Source organism: Rhinolophus sinicus, chromosome 3, assembly GCF_057876585.1.
Source record: "Rhinolophus sinicus isolate RSI-liver-muscle chromosome 3, RSI-T2T, whole genome shotgun sequence".
In the NCBI taxonomy this organism is placed as follows: domain Eukaryota; kingdom Metazoa; phylum Chordata; class Mammalia; order Chiroptera; family Rhinolophidae; genus Rhinolophus; species Rhinolophus sinicus.
Window position 1 is genome coordinate 175,686,544 of NC_142503.1, and position 23,596 is coordinate 175,710,139.

Below are 23,596 nucleotides of genomic sequence, written 5' to 3' on the forward strand. Positions count from 1 at the left end.
TTGGGTTAATTATTTTCCCCAAATAGACGAGCCCGTAGAAGCGCTTAAAATACAAAGATACATCAGGGAGATCCTCAAGGAGCCCAGTCTGCCGCTGCTTCTGGTGGTGGTGGTGGTGGTTGTGGTGATGCTGAGGGGTTGCGTGGTGGGGTAGCAGCGAGACAGACGGAGGGTATGGAGTGGGTGAGCGTTGATGGGTGAAGTTAGACGGGGAGTTGAAAAACTGAATATATGGTAGAAATTTGGGGGTACAGATATGCGCAGGCTTCTGTGGCAGAAATCTTCCTCAGAACCTCTTGTAAAAACAATTAGCCTCATTCGCTAAATTTGGCCAGATATTATGACGGTTGTTTTTACAGTATCTTCTCTGAACACAGGTTTAAAAATCCTCCTCCTGCTTCTAACCCTCGCTTCCCCCACCAGTAGGGCGTCGGGCAAGGGAAGGGGCAGGCTGAAAACTGCAGGCTCCCACGTTTGCTGCCTGTGCTCTCTGCAGAAGACAGGAATCCAGGGCTTTGCCGTCGTCATAGCAACTAGGAGTTCTGTGGTCCCCCACCTTCCTCCGACTCCTTCCACTTCCTCGGCGGGTTGGGCCGAGCTGTCACTTCTCTCGCGAGACTTGAGCGCAGCTCTGAGCAGCCCAGCGGTGATCTCACCCGAGACCCGGGGAAGGAGGGAGGGAGTGAAGGAGGGGACAGAATGGGGCGGGGAGGCGGGGAGAGGAGGGGACGGGAAGGGCGAGTGCGGCGCTGCCACCGCCGGCAACTTTGTGAGCGAGTTCAGTGCGTGCATGAGCCAGTGAGCGAAAGTCAGTGCGGCGCCGAGTTCCGGGGAGGAGGGTCCCCGGGGAGGGCCAGGTCTGGGCTTCAGAGACCGACCCTCCACATCCCCAGGCCACTCCATCCCCTCTTGCCTCCGTGGCTCCCTCCCCATTTCCTCCCCCAACCGATCCTCCCTGGCCTTCCCGCCCCCGTCCGCAGTTACCTGTCCCCTCCCCCACTCGGCACGCACCTCCCCTCTTCCCCGCGCCCACCTCGGACTTCTGGACCCCCGACCCCCAGACGCTCCGCACTCGCTTCCCGCGCCCGTCGCCCCCTCAGCTCTTCCTTTTGGGGGCAAGTGGGCGGGATGGGGGGCACTGAGCTTCCGAGGCGGCGCGAGCGGGGACCCGAGCGCCCAGACAATAGTTGATGCCCGGGGAGTGGGGCACCTCCGTCCCCCACTACGCCAGGAACGCGCCCCCCCACCCCCGCTGGCTGCTCTCCAGTCTGCATTCCGGGTTCCCCCGGGAGCCAGGCTCGGGAGTTGGGCTCATTCGCCCTCGCCTCCCCCGCGGTACCCCTCCGCTGGGCGCCCGCCCCGGCCTCGCCGCCTGCCGTTCTCCGCAAAAAAGGCGGCGAGTGAGCGCGCGCCGACGGTCTACAAGGTTTCTCTTTCTCCCCAGGGAGAGCGCGCGGCGGACGCACCCGGGACGCGCAGCGGCACCGGGAGGCCCGGCCCAGCGGTAAGTGCCTCCCGCGCCTCGAGTCCGGGCAGGGGAGCGGGTGTGCAGGATTGTTGACAACCCCCTACCCATTTTCTGGCGGGGGCTCGGGTCCAGGACCCGGAGCAGGACGTAGGGAGGCCGGTCAAAGTTTTATTTCCGATCTGGTGGCGTGCTGATAGCGCAGCCCGGCGGGGGCGAGTCCGACTGCACCGCGCCCGGCGTGCGCGCGCGCACCTTGGAATCCGAATCTGCACAACTATCCGCCAGGCGCCTGTGCAAGAAGCTGGGAGACCCGCGCCCCCGTTGGGGTGGCTGCATCCTGCTCACTCTCGTTTCCACCGGGCGACTCTTTCCTTTCAGTCACCTAGGTGAGCGCTTTGTAAGCTGAGCTGGAGGGGACAGGCCGACAGGTTTAATCGTGAGAAAGGGTGGTTAATTTCTCTTCTTAGGGTCTGGGGGGAGTGAAATTCCGGGATGCTCTAACCTGCTGCAAGTAAACCACACGAGGGCTGGGGAGGCTTGAGGGTCCTGCGAAAAGAACTTTTCCTCCGTCGCCCCATCTGGTTCCAACTTCTCTCCTGACCTTAAAGAAATTTGCGAGGCTCCCCATCATAGCTCCACGGCATTTCTAGGAGGACAAGTAATCGTGTTGGGCAGGTTGAAATTTCATCGGGTTCACCGTTTGGAAAACAGAGAGACGAGGGAATTGGCTCACTTTCAAGGAAGATGTTTGAGTCGTTGGTATTCGTTTTGAAGGGAAGCATTTGGAGACTGATGACTCCTAGATGGCATTTATGTTACAGATTTTACTTTTCATGATGGAAAGAAGCATTCACTGAAATTCTTAACTACCTGCTAAACGATTATATTTCTAAACCGGGAGCCAGTGATGCGATGCAAATTCCAGAGTAAAGGTGTTGACTTTCATCAGGTTCCAGGTCTATCTGGATGAACTGGGGTTGGCGTTTCCTCTGTAAAGCAAACCTTTCATGTTGAAACTCTGACTCAGACTCTTAAAGCCATTGTTTTTATATTGGTACTCTGTGGGAGTTAAGTGTCAACTTTCTCCTGTTTTCTCATATGGAATATTCGTCCAAGGTAAAGATTCTGTGACTTAAAAAAAAAAAAAAAAGATTCTTTGACTTAATCTTTTGGAAAAGTACAAGATTAAGTCCTATAGAATCATTCTCTGCAGCCAGTTTAGTAACGGTATTAATTTTCTATATAATACTGATTTTATGACTTTCACTTTTTCTTTTTTCATTTTTTGAAAGCTGCAATTAAGCCACTTTTATGAGGATGAAAAAATAGCTGATGGGAATAATATAGAACAGTGGTAACAGCAGTAGTTTCAAATAAAAGGTTTACATAAAGCAGTTTATGGTCACTGATGTGTGTATTAGATGACATACCACTTATTAATGAGAATATTAATATTAAAACATTTTCCCATGGAATAAATTATTTATATGAAAGCAGTGCATTTAAAATGACTTGGGTGATGATTTGCACATAAATGGTTAGGGGCAAAATAAGAAATTTGGGGGATGAATGGTTTCCTGTGGCTATTTTCTTATCTCATTATGCTTAAGTAAAGGACTCTTGAAGTTGACTGTGTATCATTAGATTTCTCTAGTTGACTGAGAGAACAAGTTTGGCAAGTGGCTCAAGATAGTCAGTAGGTGTTGCTGTTAGCTTCTCTGCAGTTCCTGGTACTGCTCCTTGAGTTTGAAATTGCAATTCTGATGCAATGTACTTAGCTCTAAAGCATCAGGCAGTGTTACTTGTGAATTCATTGTAGAATCCCATGGCAAGGATTAACTTGAACTCTTGGGAATAATTCCAAACCCACCTCACTGAAATCGTGTATTGGGATTCTTCTAACTCTATCCTTTCACTATTCTTTTCTGGCTTTTGTATTTACTTTTGATTCGAATTGCGAGTGTAATTTTTTGGTGTAGTCCCCTATCCCCCCGTTTTAAAATAACTTTTAGAAAACTACCTTTTAGTAACTTCATTAAAGTCATAGATGGAAGATTGCTCGAGATTAGTGGTTTAGTAGACTTTGGGAGATCTTGGTTGACTATGAGTTGAGATATGTATATTTTCTAAAGTTTGCAGTTGGAATTTTTCAATAAATGGCCCTTTGAGCTGTGAAACAGGAACATGAGAAGAGGTGGAACAGTATAGAGTACAGATTCCCTGAATCTTTCCCATTTAGGGGAAAGTGTGTTGTGATTAATGATACCATGATTATGTGTTCCCTATCAGTCCTCACTGTCATGTTGTCATTTTTATTGGTCCACATCAGTGCACATGTGACATACAAATAGTCTGAAGATTTTCCAGATTTGAGTCTTTGACTGAATTGGACTTTCTCTGAGGAAGACAAATAGACTCATCCCCACTAATATAGAGTTAGAGCTCTGATATAGCTTGCTTCTTTCTTCCTTTTGACCCAAATCACAGAGGTTCATATGCCAAATTCAGAAAAAAAATCCCTCCCGTAATATCACTGTATTCCTAACCTTTTTTGGTGAGTCAGACAGTATTTATGGAGTGCCTCTATCTGGAAGGCTTGCTATTGGATTCAGTGATTGCAATGGTGAGTAAGTTCCTGACTGTCCAGTGGGGCCATTTGTAGTAACCTTTCCTGGTTTGGTGTTATAACCTGATGCCCCCAGAAAGGTTTTGCATAACAGGCAATTAGTTTTGATTTTAACTTCAAATTTTTCAGCTACGGGATCTTAAAAAAAAAAAAATGATCGAACCTCTTTCTGAACTGTCTTTCTGAAAGCCTTTTTCTGTAGAGATGGGCACAAGACTTGCCTCATAGCTTTGCTGCAAACATTGAGAGTATGTATATGAGAGTACTTTGTAAACCATAAAGTTTTATTTGCAGTTGCGTTTTCTTACTTTCTGATGAACAGATTCATAGATTGTAGAAGGGATTTTGAGCATAAATCATTTGTCCCATCTTCCTCATTTTACACATGGGGAAACTGAAGACCAGAAAGTGGAAATGATTTGTTGAAGGTTATAGACTAGTCAGTGATCGGGCAGTGATTAGCAGGCAGGTTTTCAGATTTAACTGTACTCCTCGGTTTCCTGGTTTTTTTTCCTACCTTAGAGTCTATTATGTTAAAATTTGTTTACTACCTTTTCCCCCCTTGCACTTACGTGTTCATTAAATGTGTGAAAGGAGAACAAAACTTAAAGGTTGAAAAGCTATGAAAACAGCATTGATGTAGTATTTGGTAACTACACTTGAGAGTTACTCAAATTACAAAGTTATGGAAAAAGAAATTATGAGTTAGTTCAAGTATTTACATGATAGAGTCTGTAGGCTTTTTCCCTTTTTCCTTTTAGGAATATTTGTTAACTCAGAGCATAATGTATGTGTTTGCTCTCTTAGAGAAGCCAAACTTAATTTATTCTAGCTTACCACTTTCTTCCCTTCCTAAACTCATTTTTCATTTATAAAAGCAGTGGTTGTACCTTCCTTATTGGCAACTTTTAGACCTTCTCTCAGCTACACGTGAGGGTAACGAGGGACCAGAGATGGGGGAGGGTCAGTCAGGTGGAGGGATGACTGCACAGAAAACAGGAAAATGTAGGCGCTGCCTGTGAGAACATGACTGATTTATACAGCACTACCCTACCTTTCGCTGGGTAACCTGAGCCCGGAGAGAAGAAACATTTCTGCCACTTGGGTGACTGCCCCTGAGATGAGGGGCTCTTCCTGTTCCGGGGAGGATTAAGGGTTATGTTATTTCTTCAGTGCTGCCACACAAAAGTTTGTGTCTTGTTCCACATCCAGTGCTATTTAATATATGGGGGTTCCATTGTCACTTGAGTTTGGCAATCCAACCTTCTATCCACTGCGTTTCTACTTTTTTGATTTGAGAAATAAATTGGCCTCAATGGATTTCTGCTTTTAGTTTTTTCTGTGCCTAGCTCATTAAAACAAAACAAAACAAAACCTACACACTTATATGGCACTTTGTTTTCCAAAGGTTGTAAGTTGACCCTTGAACAATACGGCTTTGAACCACACGAGTCCACTTATATATGGATTTTTCAATAAATACTGTAAATGTATTTTCTCATACGATTTTCTTAACATTTTCTTTCTCTAGCTTACTTTATTGTAAGAGTATAGTATATAATACAGAGAATGCTAAAAAATGTAACATTTTAAGAAAGGAAAAAACTATTAAAATTGTAATACTCAATATATACTGTTAAACGATTGAATATAAGTCATATATACATTTTTTTTGGCACCCCTGGTACAAATAACATGCAAAATATGTGTTAATTGACTGTGTATGTTATCAGTAAGTCTTCTGGTCAACAGTAGGCTGTTAGTAGTTAAGTTTTGGGGGAGTCAAAACTTATATTCAGATTTTTGACTGCACGGGGTTGTTGGTGCCCCTAACCCCTGAGTTGTTCAAGGGTCAACTGTATATAAGTTAGTTATTTTTAGATGACTGCTCGTTTATTCTTTTGGTAGGCTTTCGATGAGCTCTGGGATGAGTCATAGAAATATGGGAAAGACTTTGTTTTCTTTGGGTCACTTAAACACAGATTTGAGTGAGAGATGGAATAACGTGAGTGTGATGGGGTTTATGATCCACTGGGTGTTACCTTTTGAGGGTAGGGGCCAGTCCACCTCTATTTTCTCCTTTTATTCTGGCCTGAGGAGTACCCCTAGCCGCAAAGAGAACACGAGTGTTTTTTTAAAGATCTAGAAAGATGACACCAAAATGACAGAGGGGAGTGTCAGGGGCTTCTTGAGTTGCACCTTAGTAAATAGCAGCGCTTGGTGGGTGTGCCACCGAGTCAGGTGAAGCCGTTTCTCTTTGCCTCTGGAGGTCTGTGATGAGAATTTTCAGTCTTTAGATTTCTAATTTGTTCCTTGTCATGTTGCACTAAGTTTTCCCTCTAATTAGAATTGTAGTACGCCTAACTTTAAATTGTGGGAAATGGGCTATTACATAATGTTAGATTTCTCGTTTTTTTCAATTCAGGAGAGGCAGGAGGAGAATGTATGCGTGTTGGAGAATGCAGGCTTGGAGAGGGAGCGCTACATTTGCACAAACAGGGGTCACTCAGAGGCAATTTGAGCGGACAGGACCTCCAGCAGTGACGGCCTCTGCATTCCTTTTTTCTTTTCTTCTCCCCCAGAGCTGGTCCAGGTTAAATGAATTGCACAGACCTGATAGTGAGTTTTGGTTATTCCTCTTCTTTCTGTCCACTTTTTGCACAAAACCTTTTATCAAAGCTACAAGTATAGTAATTGACTGGTTTTTGTGGTTCAGCATTTGCTTTCTTTTAGAATGAATGAGTCCTGAACTTCTCAGAACAAAGCTATTGAGAAATAAAAAGCAAAGGGTTACTGCTGAACCATCACGGTCTTCTAATCAAGACTTGACTATGATTGGTATCTTTTACTTTGGCTCCTATGTTATCTTTCCATAATTCACTTTTTTCATATTCTCAATTATTTGCCTAGACAGAAATTCTAGTTTGATACATTATGAGCTCCTTGCACTTCCTTTAACAGTCTTAGTTCCCAGAACTGATTGTTTGATTTTACAAGTTTCTTTTCAGTTCTTGATTCTTTCAGAGAAGCATCTGGTAACTGAACTGCAGTACCTCTCACCCCTTCAAGAAGAGAGAGTACTTATATGGAGATGCCTATAAAGATGTAGAATTATAAACTAATGGAATGTTTGAAAATTTTCGCCCAATTTAACTAACTTTTATTGCTTGTTTCACCTGTGTGTACCTAGGAGAAAAATGGAAAGCAGTATTTTCCCATATTTTTGCAAAAAATATAAGTTTGTGATTTGTCACATACACTACTTTTCTTTCAAAGATTTCAAAAGCACTCTGGAAATTAGGGTTCATGTGTAGTTGATTTGACGCTTCCTTTTTTCCTAACCATGTTTCTGGCTGCTCCAATGAAGACCTCAGAAGCTTCTGCCTGTACACTTTGCCAGAGTCTAACCTCTGAGTAGCTGGTGTTTCGAGTGTAAAGAGAGAGCACTCTGTGTGTATACATGTAGTATATTTGGGGTGGGGCTTGACTCCTGGCCCAGGATGTGCTCTTGGGAAATCTGTTAGGAAAGCTTGCCTGGCTGAGCCTCAGTGGAGTTCCCAACTCTTGTCTCTTTTCCAGTTTGAGAAATGCCTGTGATTCTACAAAGAGTCTCAGTGTTACTCTATTTTTTAAATTAGGTTCTTAGTGCTGATCCTTTGCAATAGGAAATGAGGTATCATTGCATAACAAAAGAATGTTTAAGTAGGTGAATGATAAAGTGATGGAGAGTTTTTGATTCACAGAAAAGACTTATTGGAAGTTCAGAAACCTCAGCCTAGTAAATGCTTTTGGTGGGATTGTTCTGAAGGCCATTTTTAAGGTATGTTTTAAAATAGTGGTTTTTAGCAGCTTGGGTAGGATGTGTTTGGAGAAGTAAGGAGTGCTTAGTGAGAGGAAACAGAATCACAGTGAACTTGGGGCTTTTCTGTGGGGGAACATGCTAGATATCTGGTGGATAAGTGGTTTGAAGAAACTCAGTACGTGATTCTGTGATGCTTCTCTACCACCCAGTTGAGAACACAATGGCTTTTATATCATTTTTGGATTTATGCTTGACAATAAGGTAAACAAGTAGTGGGCTTAAACCAGAAAGCACCTGAATGGGGATTGTGGAAACTTCATTTTGGATGGGTGAAAAGGAGCATCTCTGATCCTCTACGTAGTCCCATTGACTGAGAAAGACAATTTGGAAGAAATTTGGAAATGACTGTCGGCAGCCAGGCCTAGACTCCTGCAGTGGAGGTAGGACACGTAAATCCAGTTTGGGAATTGCATGTTGGCACTTACTTTTTTTATTGGGGTAAAAACTACATAACGTCAAATTTACCATCTTAACCATTTTTAAGTGTACAGTTCAGTGGTGTTAAGTATATTCATATTGTGAAACAGATCTCCAGAATGTTTTCATCTTGCAAATCTGAAATTATGCTCACTATGCAACTCTCCATTTTCCTTCCCCTCATCCCTGGCAACCACCATTCTATTTTCTATTTCTATGAATTTGACTACTTTAGATACCTCATATAAGTGGACTTGTGCAGTATGTGTCATTTTGTGACTGGCTTATTTCACTTAGCATAATGTCCTCAGGGTTCATCCATGTTGGCATGTGAGGATTTCCTTTCCATTTAAGGCTGAATAATATTTCATTGTATTATAGACCACATTTTGTTTATTCATTCATCTATAGATGAACATTTGGGTTGCTTCCACCTCTTGGCTATTATAAGTAGTGTTGCTACCATGTTTCCCCAAAAATAAGATCTAGCCGGACCATCAGCTCTATTAATGCATCTTTTGGAGCAAAAATTAATATAAGACCCAGTATTATATTATATTATATTATATTATATTATATTATATTATATTATATTATATTATATTATATTCCAGGTCTCATATTATATTAAAATAAGACTGGGTCTTATTAATTTTTGCACCAAAAGATGCATTAGAGTTGATGGTCTGGCTAAGTCTTATTTTCGGGGAAACATGGTATGAACATGGGTGTACAGATATCTCTTTGAGACCCTGCTTTCAATTCTTTTGGATACATACCCAGAAGTGGATCACGTGGTAGTTCTGTTTTTACTTTTTTGAGTAACCTCCGTATTGTTTTTCATAGTGGTTGCACCATTTTACATTCCTACCAGCAGTGTACAAGCATTACTTCTCATCCTTGCCAACACTCGTTATTTTGTTTTTTTAATAGTAGTAGCCATACTAATGGGTGTTAGGTGATATTATTGTGGTTTTGAATTGCATTTCTCTGATGATAAGTTACATTGAGTGTTTTTCATATGCTTGTGGCCATTTGTATATCATCTGGTGAAATGTCTAGTCAAGTCTGCCCATTTTTCAATCGGGTTATTTGATTTTTTGTTGTTGAGTAGTAGGAATTCTTAATATACTCTGGATGTTAACCTTTTACTAGATATACGATTTACAAATATTTTCTCCCATTCTGTAGGTTGCATTTTTTGCTTTTTTGATTGTGTCCTTTGTTGTGTCCAAACGTTTTTAAGTTTGACGTCCCATTTGCCTTTTTTTGCTTTTGTTGCCTGTGCTTTGGTTGTGGTAGCCAATAAATCATTGCTGAGTCCAGTGTCATGAAGCTTTTCCCCTGCATTCTTGTCTAGAAGTTTTAGAGTTTTAGTTCTTACATTTAGGTCTTTCATCCATTTTGAGTTAATTTTTATGTATGGTGTAAAATAAGGTTTCAACTTTATTCCTTTGTATGTAGATGTCTAGTTTTCCCAGCACCATTTGTGGAAGAGACTGTCCTTTCCCCCTTGCGTGGTCTTGGTACCCTTGTCAAAGACCAGTTGAACATACATGTGAGAGTTTATTTCTGGGCTCCCTACTCTATTCTACTGGTCTGTTTGTCTGTCTTCGTGCCAATACCACCCTATTTTGATTACTTTAGCTTTGTAATGTATTTTGAAATCAGGAGGTGTGAGTGGCACTTTTATTTTATGCTATTCTAAGGTGTTGAGTCATAGAGAAGTAATAGAGAAGTTGACAATAGAGAAAACAATTTAAATACTTTTCCACTTTTTTGAGGGGACTAGACACTTAAAGAATGAGGTAATGTGATTGAAATGGCAGAATGTATGTGAGGCTATCAGTTGTCAACTAGCATAGAAGAGCTGTGGGCTAGCACTTCCTAGTTTACAAAGTGCTTTCACAGATATTGAGTCCAGTGGCTTGGGAAAGCTTTGGAAAGGCAATGGGCCTTGAATTGATCTTGAAAATTGGATGTGTACTTTAGAGGGTATAAATCCTGAAACCATCTGTGTCAGTTGTATTCCTGCGCTGTAGGGAGGTCTTTAATGAAAGCCTTTTGTAGTAATCGCAAGATTTTCAATGGGATCAGTTATTATAAGAACTGTCACTTGTGATTTTTTTCCTTGACACTGTATTGCCTTCCCTACTCTAATCCAGTAGTTTCTGATGTTTCTTATTTGTTCATTGAATAGCTGTGGGCCACATACAGAGAGAGTACTTAGCCATAGCACTGTTTCCTTTTTTGGGATGTTCAAAGAAGAGAAAATAACCTGGCTGGGTTGTATTGGATGAATTGAAGGAGAGGGATTGCAGCAACAACAGCACATTAAGTGGTCGCTTTAATAAGTAACTTAGGCTACCTAAGACATACTTTCTCACCTTTTTAATAAAATTATGGGAATAATTTTGGTTGGGTGTATTACTTGAAGGGACAAGTAGAATTTCTATGGAGGAAAAATGTGTGCTTGCATATAATCGGACTGTAGTAAAGAGTTATTTAATGGTAACCAAATGAATTTATGTCTACATGGATAGAGTAACTTATTTATTCTATGCATGTTTATTGACTTCCACTCTATGCCAGGGGCTGGTGGCTGCTTCCAGTGAAGAAAGGATACATGGTTCCTGCACTCATGAGGCTGATGCTCTTCTAATGATTAGAGTTTCCAAATTCCCGACATTTTGGAACCTTTGGGAACCGAGAGCGGGAAATCATATTTCCCGAGAATTCTTGAGAATTCCTGAAATAATCTTTTTTTATTTAATTTTCATTGATCATCTGTAATAATGGCTGTAACAGTAAATGTTAATAAACAGAAAAGCCATGGAGAAGGTGGGGGAAATGGGGTTTGTGGCCCCAGGTGCAGTCTTTCAGAGGTTTCAAGACACTTTAATATGTAAAAGGTCGACGCAAAACTTGAGTAAATAAAATTTCCTAAATGGAGGTTGACTGGAATTTCATGACTAGTGCATCTCTTGCCCTGAGTGCTAAACAGGGGTCACTACGGTATCATTTTGGCTAGTTTTCTATTATATTTCAGGTTTTCTCAAAATGTAAACAATGTAATTAATACAAACTTACAGTAAACAGTGAGTTTTTGCATATATCACACAATGTATTAACATTTCCAAGCTCATTTAAATATTTTATGAAATTAAACATTCATAGAAAACAAAAGCAAATATTATTTGTTTGAAAATTTAAAAAATACTTCAAATATTTTTTATTTGTCATTTAAAAAATGAAACTTTAAGAAACATAGAGCATTAATTGCCCGATCAGATAGTCGTGATCTTTGCTTTGTAACAAATATACTTGATGTGGAAAAATTTCTTTTATTTTCTGTAGACGTTGGTTGAATGACTGCATCTAAAAGCATCTTCAAGTTGGGAATGAGAGAATGCGTTGCTTCATATAAGCTCATTTCCTTCCTTAAAGAAGCAAATATTTTGTCTGCATGCATAGGGCTAGGCTTTGATGTCAAAATTGATATTGTTTTAGTCAATTCACATTTCAGGTAAGATTCTGATTTAATGTCAGAACTCGCTGTAAGGACATCCTTTATTTCTTCTTTTGGAACTTCTTCTGCTGTAAATATTCCTTTAAAAAGTCTTTCCATTAATGACTTCACCAATCATGCAATTTCATTCTTACTTGACAAGGCAAAAAATTCATCCTCTTCCATCTCACATAGACAACTAACTTTGCTCAAGTACTTTGTGAGAGACACAGATCTCTATTTCTATCTTTAACCAATTCAAATTTTATTTCCTTTAAAAGCATTAAGAAAAAATTAAGAAAGACCTATATTGTGCAGCGAATATTTACAGCTAAAAAGTGCCACAAAACATTACGATATGAGATTGGAAATTATTGTAATATTGAAATAAAATGTTAGCACTGCAAATTGTTTTTAAATTGGCTTACCCACAGTAGCTGAGAGAGCCAAGAACACTCACATATATCACAATCGTCAGCCGCAAACAAACTGATCAAATGTGGTTGGTAGTATTGGCCATCATTTTGTGGAAACGATTCATCATGGGGAACAGAAAATAATTTGTATTTACACAGAGAAATATTTATTTTCACAACCCAGGATTTGACTACAATGTCATATTAAGGTAAACTGCCTTAGATTTCCTTAGTTCACCTGAAGATGACTTTGTAGTCAAATCCTGGGTTGTGAAAATAAATATTTCTCTGTGTAAATACAAACTGTTTTCTGTTCTCCATGATCAAATGTGCTCCGTTTTCAGAGCTAAAATTAGCTGATCATGTGATATCTGATTCTGGTGTCGCCCCTGCTTGTCTAGTGGCCTGTAACATTGTAATGCAATGTAACTTTAGATAGCGGAAAAATAGGAAAAATGTCTAAGAGATACATTGTGAGTAGTATGTTTATTTCCCATTGTGGGTATTACTGGGTTCAAAGAGCCGATTTTCCCGATTTCCCAACCAACTTTTCTCGGGATTTGGGAATGGGAAAGCGAAAAAAAATTCCTAAGAATGGGCGGGAAGGAATTCCCGTCTGGAAACCCCACTAATGATTGATGTGGTCCTTTTTACTGTTCTAGTCCTCTCATCTGGCTGGATTTTTCTTTTAGTCAAAGGCCACCTGTGTTACTTCTGATGCAAAACAATAGTAGTTTATTATGAAAATAGTCCTATGAAGTATTTTTTGTATATATAGAGAAAGAAACATTAGACAGTTCTGCTGTTTGGTTTCCAAAAAGATATGTCTTGGCTAAATTTATTGTATTAAGTACTTTTCTAAGCAACAGAACTAAAGGAAATTGGTTTTAATGAGTTTTGGTTAAGGTTTTCCTGAGGAACCAAATAAGATTTCAAATCTTGGTTTCTTCTACTTCTATGACTGCTCCAAGAGAATCTATAAACCTAGTTTTGGCTAATTCTGGATTTTTCCATTAATTGTCAGATCTTAAAAGAACCATATACCCTTTTCGGACCTTATTTCATTTGTTCATTCATTTAACAAGCTTTCAATGTTTACTTATTATATACCAGGCAATCTTTTCATTTGTAAGGAGAAGAAGATTGAATTAAGTTTCCTTGAAGGCCAGCTGCTAAAATTCTGTGAATTTATTAGTGTGATTTAGGACTTTTTACAGATAGTAGAAATGTTTTCGAAAAAATTAAAGAAAGATAAATTTAGTTTTTGTTAACTGAAATGTTTTAGTGGGAAATTCTACAATGGTGGATAATTTTAGCATTAGTTTTACTTTGATCTGAAAACAGTCAACATTTTAACTCAACTTTGAGACTCTCTTCATGTGCTTTTGGTAGTAAACAATTCTGAATCTAACTTTTCTGCTGTTACTTGTAACACCCTAGAAACTTAATTCCTGTTTCAGATGATTGGTATAGTGCCACGATGGGAGATTTAGAAATGCTCATCACCTCTTCTTCTAGGTGCTTAGTTCCGAATCTTTTAGAGCTTGTGTCATTTATATGTGCGGTAGTCTTGAGATGTGGTGACATCATGTCACAGAATGCAGAAGTCACACTGAGGGACTGAGTAACAGCACTGTGATAATTAAGCTGGCAATTGCCCATGCTGCCAAAAATGTGATATTCTGATAACCCAGTGTGAGATTTTTAAAATGTGTGGCTTTATAAAATGATATTTGCATTTTAATTTGTTGTTAGAAATTCAACATGGTATTGCTTCTATGTTGTAAGATTCAGTTATGCAAAGTAAAATTAAAAAAAATTGTCTCCCATGTGGATTGTTGGCTGTTGGAGATCTGGTCTCATTATCACCAAAAAATGTTGGAAGATTTGTTGTAGTCCTGACTCTGACTTTCACCATTTTTCTTTCATTTACTGATGAGCAATATTCACTGAGTACCTTGTAGATGGCAGATACTGTTCTAATCCTGGATATGCAGCAGTGAACAACTCTGAATGAGATAGGAAGCCACCAGAGGGTACAAAGGGTTTTGATCTGATATAGTTTTAAAGGACAGAACTCTGTTGTGTAGAGAATGGAATTAAGGGGGCGGGGAAGCAAAGGTGGAAACAGGGAGTTATTAGGGAGCCCTAGCAATAGTCTAGGTGAGATATGCCGATAGCAGCAGTGGAGGTGATGAGAGGTGGCTGGATTCTGGACATAAACCAACCAAGTGGGGCCAACATGATTCACTGAAGGGCGTTGAGATGCTCTGGAGTGAATGAAAGTGGAGTTGAGGATAACACCAAGGTTTTTAGCCTGCACAACTGGAATAATGGAGTTGCCATTTATTGAAATGGGGAAGACTGGAGGAGCAGGTTTGGGCGGGGAGTTAAGAGCCGATTTGTACATGTTGGGCATGAGATACCAGTGGATGTGCAAGTGGAGAAGTGAAGGTGGCAGCTGGGTAGGTCTATTAATCTTTATGAGCTTCAGGTTGTTTTTTTTTTATCTTTGAAATGGGGACAGTATTTGCCCTTCTCAGAATTTTTGAGATTGAATGAGAAAAAAAACGTTAAAGCATCTGAAGTTATGTCCTGTAATGGTGTATTATTTCTGGAAAATAGACTGGTTACCATCTTATGTACTTGGGGTTTCTTTTGAGCTACTTAACTCATAGGCCAGAATATATTGCGGAAAGTTGGCATTTGCCCTCCAAAGGCTGGCTTTCTCTCTGAATAGACAGCAAAGCTTTCTTGATCCATTCTGCAATTCCTGGGCAGCTTCTGGGAGAACCTGGTATTTTGGTTCCTTCCAGGGTGTCAGGGGCTTCCTTTTGTGTAGAGAGATTGGAGCACTACCTATGTAGCACCAGACTTGCCTCTTAATAAGCATAGTTTCAGGCCAGAGTAATTTTATTTAGGTGGGAGGATATTATAGTAGGGAAAAAAAGGGTTCTTTACTTTCTCAAAGGCTTTATTATTTTAGCTTTCCATAACTTAAACCAGTTAACAAATAGGGTCTCACACGTCAAATTTATTGGGGAGACCACTCTCCATGTTTCTTGAGTCAGAATACCTATTTATATACTTCTGGGTTTCTTGATTGATTAAAATTTTGTTATAGGCAGGTGAAATATGTTAAGTATATATATTTGAACCCACTGAATTATAATTTATTTAAGATAAAGATTTACTTGGATCTTACTTAAGATCCAAGTAAAAATGTTGAAAGCGTCAGTCTTATATTTCAATCAGTGATATTTTGAATTTATTAAATGTCTTTCCTTAGAGGTCATAGTAAATAACTGTCTCTTTGAAATGCAGTATTTGCTGATCATTGATACCTTCCCAACAGTGAGATGTCGCTTTAGGAATCTTCAGTCAGGAGTTGTGGTGGTGAGTCTTGATTTTTCTAACCCATGAAGCAGTTTGAACAGAAACACTACTGCTCTTTCTTCGCTGCCCTGCTAGTTTCATCATCGGTCTGCAAGATTCAACTGGACATTGGCTGTGTGTGCCCATAGCAGATTGTGTGATTTAGAAAGAGAAGTTATATGCGTTTGAGTGCCTCACACATGATGAATAAACTGACAGTCGTTGGGAACTCTGTCTAAGTCAGTGTTGTAGGTGTTCAGTGGAAAGAGAGCAGTAATCACTTAATGGGGGCAGGCACCAGGTAAACAGGAACCATGTTTTTCCGTAGATGTGGTGGAGGAAGAAGTAATTTGGGTCGTTCTCTTGGTGTCTTTCAAATAAGAGGACATCTCTCTAACGTGAGGATTTTTGTCAGGTCCTCAAATTTATAAATGGATTTACCCATCTGCTCAGTAATTAAGTTATATAATCTTTTGCTTTTCCTTGTATTGGCTTACTGTACATTATTTTATTTCAGCTTCTAAAAAACTGAACTGCAGGTATCTAGTATAATATCACTTGACATAATTGTTGGAAAAAAGCCCTAGGCCGTTGTCTTTCCTACTGAAGTACGTATTAGAAAATTTAGATCAGTTGTAGGAGATAATTTTAAAGGACTCTATATGTTTAAACCTCTCTTTTCCATGCATATTTGTTTCCCCCTAGAAGGAAGACAACTTACTTAGACTTTCTAAAACGTCTTTTAATATTTTCTAAGTCGCCTGATTTGAAGTTGGCTCTAATAGTCCCTTTTACTGGGGAGATACTCTGAAATTTTCTGAAGTCACAGTACCTATTTATGCATTCCTAATTTTTTTTTTTTAAATAACACCTTTACTGACCTATAATTCACTTACTGTACATTTCTCCCATTTGAAATGTATAGGTCAATAGTTTTGAGTACATTTATAGAATTGTGTAACTATCTCCACAAACAGTGTTAGAACATCTTCATTACCCCAAAGAGAAACTCCAACCCCATTTGTAGTCACTCCCATTACTTCCCATCCCCACCCTACGTCCCCACCCCTAGCCCCAGGCCACCATGAAACTACTTTCTATTTTCATAAATTTGCCTGTTCTGGGTGTTTCATCTATGTAAATCATGCAATATGTGGTCTTTTGTGGCTGGCTTCTTTCACCTAACTCTATCAAAGCACGTTTTATTTTTTTTAAAGCATTTTAATGTTGGTGGTCATGTTAACAGATTTCAGATTCAAAACCAGAGATGCCCTATCTGCTGACATGGAAACTACAGCCTGTGCTGGTACCAGAGAAAATAGCAAAACCACGTTACCAGCTGTGTTTGTAGAGTGGGGAGTGAAGTTTGAAGCTTTCTTAAACAAGAAAGCCACTGGTACTAACCCCCAAATGCACTCAGAGTGCACATGGTTGCGTAGTTGTCTGCTTCTCCTTGTCTGAGCATTGCCTACTTCTTCCTTGAATTATTCAGATACGTCTTAGAAGTCATCCCTGATTCTTGTCTTTTACGTTTGGTCTGGTCCGGGACCAGGCGTTACCATTTGTTTTCTTTTGAATTGATTCTTGTTTTCAACTTCTCTTAGTTTTATTGGCACTATCTTAGAACAGACCCTTGGTTTTCCTATCGAGTGGTCTCCTTTCTGACCCCTTTGACACCTGCTGCCCCAGTCTCTAGGCCATCTTGTCTGATTCTTCTTTCTAACGTATCACATGGGTACAGGTGCCACCCAGGAGGGACTAAGGTGGTTCCAGTACCTGGCCACTTCAAACTCACACCGTCTTACTTGTTTTTATGACCTAGCTCTTGGATCTCTCCTTTCCTGTGAATCGGGTTTCTTTGGCCTCTATCTAGGACTGTGTCTCTGCCTTCTTATGCTCCCCCTGCTCTCTTCTCTTTCCAACTATTGTGACTTCCTTTGACCCTTTGGTCATCTTTGATTTTAGTTCTATTCAGCAAGTGAAATCTACAGAGTTCCTCGCCCAAAGCTTTATCTCTCTTATCCTGTTCCCTGCATATCATGCTTCCTTACCATTGTCTTGTCTCTCTTATCCCCTTTGCAGTACCAGCCCCTGAGCTCTAGTTTTGTCTGTCTTTCTCATCCTGTAAAGCCCATCTCTTTCATCGATATCTTTCTGGTTTCTGTCACTCACCTTGCTTTCTCCCTTCCCTGAAATGCTGTTGTACTGTCTTGTGTACTTAAAGAGCTTTGCATGTAATAATCAATGCACAGTCCATCAAGGACGTTAAACCTGGAGACGACTCAGAAGGGAGGTTGTCCGTTGTCAGAAGAGTTGAAAGTGTCATGTAGAAGGCGATCACCTTTGTCTTCCCAGACCCCATAAGGTAGAGCTATGAGTAAATACAGATATTTGAATGCGCACAAGAAAGAACTTTTCTAGTACAGCTGTGTTCAGGTATGACAGGTGTGCACAGGCTAGTTCATTCTGGATGGGGTCATTCAGCCAATCCACGGGGCTCGATGAGATGAGTGTTCTCAGTCTCCAAGGACTATCAGAACCACCTGGGAGCATTTTAAGTACACAGATTCTCAGTGTTTGGAAAATTCAGCTTCAGCAGTGTGTGAAGCCAGGCGTGGAAACTTTCGAGAGCCTGTGAGTGTCTCATTTGTTTACCAGGTTTTATTGAGTGCCGGCATTGTGTGGCCACGTGAAGTTGTGGCTTTTGCCTTCCTAGGACCTAGAGTCAACGGGGGGATGTAGAAGGGGAAACCATGTGATTTCACCTCAGGTGGATGTGGATTCTTGGAGGATAGGGACCTTTTCTCACTTTGTATGTTTCTTTGCCCCAGGGGAACGGGCACATCAGCATCGGTTCCTAAGCAGATTAACCCGCTGTTTACGGATTTACTCCCTTTTGTAAGGCCTGTTACTGTGTTCTTTATCCAATTGTTTTCATACAACTTAATTTCTTGGTTGAAAAGGAGCCACTCTATCTGCAGTTGCTTCATGGCAGCTTCAGCCTTTTGATTTTGTGTCTTTCTCGTAATAAAATTAACATGGGCTACCAATTATCGAGTACCCAGTGTGCCAGGCACTTCATGTCTCATTATTACTAATCTTTATAACAAGCTTCAATAGAAACATTAGGACTCTGAGTGGGAGCCAGGATATTGAATTCCTGTTGCAGAATTCCTTCTTATATTAACATACATTGCAGCAGCTACTGAGTTGAGAAATTGTCTAATGCCGTCATCTGTTGGGACGAGGGTCGTGACAGTCATGTTTTGGCTGCGTGCATAGACTATACCTTATTGTTTGGAAGGCCAGAAAACCTGTCTACATATAATAGGGTAGCAGTGGCCATCACCCTGTTAGTTAACTGGTAATTTGTTTTAAATACTATGACAGACAGATGTTAGAAGCTCTCCACCCATTTCTCTAATGAAAGCCTGGTCTTGCTGGTAGATTTTTAAGCCTGGTATGCAGTTTATCATTTGTCTGTGTGGAGCCACACTGGAGACTAAGGGACTGATTTTTGTGTCTTCAGTGATAATCTGGATTTCCCAGAACTGGCATGTGACCCATCTGGTGGTTTTCCCCCCTGTATCTGTTATAGGACTTTGGCCTTGTCGAGGGGACCTCTACAGTTCATAATGGTCATAAATATCTTTTGCTGAATTTCACCTCTGAATTAGTTCTATGTTAGGTTCTTTACTGATACCATCTCATTTTATCCTCATGAACTTCCATTGAAATAGATGTTACCAGCATTTACTCGACAAGGACACTGGAGCTTAGGAAGGTTAGTAACTTGCCTAGCTTTCACACTCCCTCCTGTTTGCAGTGTTCCAGGGGTCACACAGGAGTGACACCGTTGCTGTTAATCTCTCTGGCCTCCTCCAATGGCTAGCTTCACTAAGCAATAGTAAGTGGTAGATGAGTGAAGAAGAGCAAGTATCTCAGAATCCTAGAGACAATTTTTGGGTGATGTATTTAATTTTGTCCCTACCAGTGAAGTCAGGTTAGTGGTTTTCATTGACTGTTGTCTCTGACCAACTGAATTAATGAGATCTGGGAAACAACCTCACGATGGGTTCGCATCTGCTAGAGAAGTTGAGGGCCTGGGGTTGCAGATGTTTCTAAGAAAGTACAAATTGCTAGATGAAATGTAAATACCAGTGGTGCCAAACAAAAAAAGTGTACAAGTGGACACTTTGGTCAACATTGCTCAAGCAGTAGTTTGCCGTAATCAGAAGTGTCTGGACGCTGATGGTAACCACTTTGAGCACCTCTTGTCATTGCAGAAGTCAAACGTGACTTGTATTTATCTTTGTTATTGGTATATGTTATTACAATTTTAATACAGTGTTTTCCTTTCTTACAACATGTATACATTTGTTTTGGCACCCTCTGTATATATAGTTGTGATAAAATAAATACAAATCTTCACAGAGTTTGTAATACCCATGGAATTTTTTTTTTTTTTTTCTACTAAGAACCCTTTCGCTTTACTTCCCAACTGAAGGCAAAACAGGAAATGTGAGAAATTTATATTCTGGGTGAAATACATTTTTTATCATCTTGCAGCATGGGTTCTGCTATGAAGTCATGCTGTCGCGGACTTCCGCCTATTGCCCTGAAATGAGCAAGCTGTCATCAGTCAGCATCTGCTTTGTGGTGAAGTGCCGTAAGAGCCTGGAAGCATATGAGAAATATGTACGTAGATTTTTAAAGAGAGATCAATGAACGGAAGTTAATGCAAAATACAAAAACAGGTGTAAGATCCGTCTTGGCAATCAAGTGTGATTCCAGGAGACACACATTCAGTTGATGGAATAGAACTGAAGTCACTAGTGAAAGGACTTACTTAACTTTGGTCATGGTGAAAAAGGAGAACATTTTTACTACCTTCACCTTTCTATTGAACTGTGGGCTTTGTAGCTTTATTGATTCCAATATACCCTTGTTTAAACTTTATGTACAGGTAATGTCTCCAAACCAAATATTTGAGACTTCTTGTTCCTGTTAAATACATTCTCAAGATTTTCTGCTTTGGTTTATTAGATAAGGGTTTTTTGGTGCCATAATAACATGGCAGGGGTGGTTTTATCTTAATCCCACTATTTGCTTCAGTATTTAGACTTATTGTTGAATCTTAAGACCAAAGATTAACTTGAAAGAGTATTGTTAAACTTTGGTGGCTGACCAGGACACGATGTGCTTTCTAACTGGGGCAGAGTATCCTGAGGCTATTCAGTGCATTCAGTTCTTGGTGCCCTTGCTTCTAGCACGATGCACAAGGTCTGGTCCCCGTCCTGTTCTCCGTGGGCCACGGCAGCAGGGAATCACCCGGAGCCGTTCACCTTGTCTGCAGGTTGCAGACTCTCATGTTTCACTGCTTTGATGGAAAGCTCCCTTTTTAATAATGCTGTATGACTGCAATAATCTTAGTCCATTAAAGATATGCCACACTCTTCCTTTTCCCGTAAGCGGCCTGAGTTGACCTCTGAAAATGGTTCGCTATTTGCTTGACCCAGAGAACCCCACAAAATCATGTAAATCGAGAGGTTCAAATCTATGGGTTCATTTTAAGAACACTCATGAAACTACCCAGGCCATCAAGGGTATGCATAGGCGAAAAGCCACCAAGTATCTAAAGAATGTCATGTTACAAAAGCAGTGTGTGCTGTTCCGTCGTTACAATAGTGGAGTTGGGAGGTGTGCCCAGGCCAAACAGTGGGGTTCGATGCATGGTCGGTGGCCCCAGAAAGACTGCAGAATTTTTACTGCACGTACTTAAAAATGCAGAGAGTGATGCTGAACTTAAGGGTTTAGATGTGACTCTCTGGTCATTGAGCACAGACAGGTGAACAAAGCTCCCAAGATGCAGCGCAGAACTTAACAGAGCTCGTGGGCGGATTAACTCCAACATGAGCTCTCCTTGCCACAGGGGGATGCTCCTCACTGAGAAAGAGCAGATTGTTCTTAAACCAGAAGAGGAGGTTTCACAGAAGAAAGAGATCTCTCAGAAGAAACTGAAGGAACAAAAACTTAGGACCCGGGAGTAAATTCAGCATCAAATAAATGCTAATAAAAGTAAAAAAAAAAAAAAAAAAAGCAATACCACATTCTTACCTTGGTCCACCCACCATCGGGTGGCAAAGTCTGTTTCTAAATATGACCTGAATATTCATCCTTCACCCAACAAAGACCCACTGGGCTGTTTTGTGTCAGGCACCTGTTGTGGACGAGGGACTGTACTGAGTGTTATACAGATATTAGCAGTCCTGTTCTCAGGATGCTTCCAGTTCGGTGGGGAACTCAGGAATAGAGGAAAATATCCCGTACCCAGCAGGGGACGAAGGAAACCACTGAAATGTATTGTCTACTTTCTTTTTATTATTATAAAAGCAGTACATAAGGCCTTGTGGAAAATTTGGAAAAAAAAAGACGGTCTGAAGAGAAAAAAAGTCATCCATCCTCCTACTACCCAAGGATAACCACCACTCGTAACATTTTCATGTTTCCTGTGTTTTAAACATGGCTTCTAAAAACAAGCAAAACACAGAGATATCTCCAGTAAAAGAGGCTTTTAAGATGAAATTTGATGGGGAGAAGGAAAGTGGTCCCCAGGAAACAGCAGCGTTCGCACGGTGAGGCACTGTGACGTGAAATGCAGCAGCAGCCTTAGGGAAGTAGAGTTTTCTGGGATTTCTCAGGAAGAACACTTTGGGGAACGCAACCAACAGCAGTGTTGACCTTGGATTTCTCTGTGAATAGTTTCCGGGTAACAAATATGTTCTAAAACTTTTTTAAGATGGTAACTGGCATTCCAAATGCTTGTCTCAAACATTAATTTCATTTTAATCTATTCTAAGTGAATAAATTAGAGCCTACGCTCTAGAATGGGATGTGAAAGATGATTTACAAATGACAGTGTGTCCACTGCATGTCCATGATTTAAGATTGGGAGCGTTCATGACAGGAGAAACAAGGGAAGAAACTATTTTTGTTATGTAGTAGCACTTCTTTTGGATATATTGTTTCATTTCAGTTTCATAGCGGACATTTGAGGAAGGTGTTTTCCTAATTTTTCTAGTTTAGGTTTAGAAAATGGATTCCAAGACTAAGTTGCTTATCTGGGTTGCACAGTGTTTCGTCGTGAGTCCCAGTGGCACATGCAAGCTTTGGGACTAGAGACCTGGTTCCCATCCTACCAGTGTGACCACAGGTAGTTCCATAATCTCTGTCTTCTTTTTGTTTTAGAAAGGGGACAGTGATGATGCTTAACTCACAAGGTGATTGTCATGATGAAATGAGACAATGTATATAATGCCCCTCCCACACTTTGGATTTAGTACCAGAAGATGGGAGCTTTTGTGATGGTAGTTGTGTGGCATACGATAGATGTCCAGCAGGTGTCAATTATCCTTCCTTCTTAACAAGCTCTCTCAGCCTTTCAGTTTTCCTAGTCTCTTTCCCTTGGATTTTTAAAAGACCCCGATGGAAAGATACACCTCATTTGGGTTATACTGGTGGATTCTTGGATTTGTAAAATAAATTTCATCTACGTATACAGGAAAATGCCATTTCATCAGTAGCTGTCTTTGAATGGTCATCCTGAACATTTTCCCTGCGTGTCAGATGGGGGAAGGCTAGGGGTAGGAAAGCTAAGAGCTCAGATTGGGGAGAGGGCAGAGGGCAGAGAGAGGAATCAACTTGGTTATTTTCCTGGCTTCATTTGCTACCTGCCCGCCTTAGCAAGGATTGTACTATGGCCAGGTGTGACTGGGACTTGTGACAGTGAGCAGAGGTTAAGAGGAGAGGAGAGGTACTTCTGTGGGACATTCTTGGTTCTCCTTGCATTCTGCGTTTTTTCATTCGCTTATTTAATCGACAAACAGTTTGTTGAAGCTCTCCTGTGTTCAGGGCACTGTCCCAT

At 40.6% G+C, this 23,596-nt stretch overlaps 1 protein-coding gene across 18 annotated transcripts in view; it reads left to right on the top strand.

Moving 5' to 3' along the window:
- The first annotated feature begins 720 nt into the window (after positions 1-720).
- SIPA1L1 (signal induced proliferation associated 1 like 1) overlaps positions 721-23,596 on the top strand; it is a 350,224-nt gene continuing 327,348 nt past the window's right edge. For 5 of the 18 annotated variants that reach the window (XM_074327276.2, XM_074327265.2, XM_074327261.2 and 2 more), the window contains exons 1-2: positions 746-857; positions 1,445-1,504. The gene's annotated coding sequence lies outside the window, so the exon portion shown is untranslated. Of the gene's footprint in view, positions 858-1,444; positions 1,505-1,596; positions 1,855-1,897; positions 2,585-23,596 lie in introns of those variants that run through there. The other 13 variants (XM_019733525.3, XM_074327272.2, XM_088797396.1 and 10 more) reach the window with 8 other exon arrangements.